The sequence below is a fragment of the Cherax quadricarinatus genome, chromosome 61 (assembly GCF_038502225.1).
Source record: "Cherax quadricarinatus isolate ZL_2023a chromosome 61, ASM3850222v1, whole genome shotgun sequence".
Taxonomy (NCBI): domain Eukaryota; kingdom Metazoa; phylum Arthropoda; class Malacostraca; order Decapoda; family Parastacidae; genus Cherax; species Cherax quadricarinatus.
Window position 1 is genome coordinate 7,371,412 of NC_091352.1, and position 2,500 is coordinate 7,373,911.

A 2,500-nucleotide genomic window follows, 5' to 3' on the forward strand; every position below is an offset into this window, starting at 1 on the left:
CCCCTCCCCCAACTATCTCTACCCCTCCAGTAACCATCCTCCCCCTCCCCCACAACCATCCATCCCCTCTCCTCCTAACCATCTATTCCCCTCCCCCTAACCACCCGTTCCCCCTTCTGTGGAGCAACGGGGGAACCTAGAACCAGGATGAGGACAAGGGGCTCCAAGGACGAATCTGGGAGGGAGGAATGGGAGGTAGAGCTCAAAAAAAGGGAGGAAGACTGGGGAAGGAGACTAGATGAGCTGGAAAGAAAGATGGAAGAGAGGTTAGCAGAAGAATGCAGAAGGTGGAAGCAACAGGCCACAGCAGCAGAAATCAAGATAGAGAGATTAGAAGAGGAGCCGAGACATCTGAAACAGCACAGAGACAAAGATATTACAGAAGTAGCATCGGTAATGGCTACATCAAACACAGACAACAGGTCTGAAGGAAGCATGGAAACTAAACTGTATGCAGAGGTCCTGTCAAACCCACATGGGGCCAAAACAAAGACAGGGAGCACACTAGGACAGAATGAGAGGTTGGAAGACATTGAAGGAACTAGGACATGTGCAAGGACCTTACCAGATACCTGTGGGGGCCAGGAACTGGTGAGCAGGAAGGACAAACCAAGAAGCATAGGGGCCATAACTAGGGAAGGGACTGAAGGAAGGAACACTCCATGGGAAGGAACTAAAACACAGAGGATGCAATGGGAGTCACAGTGGGAGGTGGAAAGGGAGAGATCCGTGTTTGTCTATGGGCTAGACGAAGCTAAAGGGGAAACTTATGATGAAAGAAAGCAGGAGGAGAAAAAAGCGATTGAAGATATCATGAAGGTGATAGGCGAGGGGGACATGAAACAGGTGGCAAATTTTCGGAGAATTGGGTGGTTCACAAAGAAAAGGAATCGGCCTCTCAAAGTAATTTTCAAGGCAGAATCAACCCGAACCATGATCCTGCAGGAGAAAGCATGGCTGAGAGGCAAGCAGGAGTTCCGGAGTGTGTACCTCGATCGAGACAGAACACAGGACGAAAGGAAGACGATGAAAGAGAGAGTTCAAAAACGAAAGGAGAAATGGGAGGAAACGAAAAAGGAGAGCAGAACAACCCAGGATCAAATGGAAGGACAAGCACACCCCCAGAAACACCTGCAGAAGGACTCCAGCCACGACACCCCCAAGGCAACTGAACAATCCAAACCAACCATCACACACCGATCCCTCTGTTTCCACCCCCCACACCACAGTTACAGTATTAGAACAGAAGTTGAAGGTTTGGTACACAAATGCAGATGGATTAACGAATAAACATGAATGGCAAGAAAGAATCAATGAGAAGTCCCCAGACATCATAGCAGTTACAGAAACAAAACTCACAGAGACAATAACAGATGCAATCTTCCCACCAGGATACCAGATCATGAGGAAAGATAGAAGGGACAGAGGGGGAGGTGGGGTTGCTCTGCTCGTAAAAAACAGATGGAAATTCGAGAAAATGGAAGGCATAGATGAGACGGGAGAAAGAGACTACATAGTAGGTACACTTCAGTCTGGGGAACACAAAGTGGTCATTGCAGTGATGTATAATCCACCACAGAACTGCAGGAGGCCAAGAGAGGAATATGAAGAGAGCAACAGAGCAATGGTGGATACACTTGCTGAGGTGGCAAGAAGAGCTCACTCCAGCAGAGCAGAGTTGCTGGTTATGGGGGATTTCAACTACAGGGAGATTGACTGGGAAAACCTGGAGCCACATGGGGGTCCTGAAACATGGAGAGCCAGGATGTTGGACGTGGTGCTGGAAAACCTCATGCACCAACATGTTAAGGACACTACCAGAGTGAGAGGGGAGGATGAACCAGCAAGATTGGAAATGTGTTCACCCTGGGCAGCTCAGACATTGAGGACATCAAGTATGAGAGTCCCCTAGGAGCTAGCGACCATGTGGTTCTGTGCTTTGAATACATAGTAGAGCTGCAAGTGGAGAGAATAACAGGAGTTGAATGGGAAAAGCCTGACTATAAAAGAGGGGACTACATAGGGTTGAAGAACTTCCTGTGGGAGGTCCAGTGGGACAGAGAACTGGCAGGAAAGCCAGTAAATGAAATGATGGAATATGCAACAACAAAATGCAAGGAGGCAGTGGAAAGGTTTATTCCCAAGGGCAACAGTAACAACGGGAAGACCAGAACGAGCCCCTGGTTTACCCGACGGTGTAAGGAGGCAAAAACAAAGTGCAATAGAGAATGGAAAAAGTACAGAAGGCAGAGAACACACGAAAATAGGGAGATCAGTCGCAGAGCCAGGAATGAGTATGCACAGGTAAGGAGGGAGGCCCAGCGACAGTATGAAAATGACATAGCATCGAGAATCAATACTGACCCGAAACTGTTGTATAGCCACATCAGTAGGAAGACAACAGTCAAAGACCAGGTGATCAGATTAAGGACAGAAGGTGGAGAACTCACAAGAAATGATCAGGAGGTATGCGAGGAGCTGAACAGGAGATTTAAGGAAG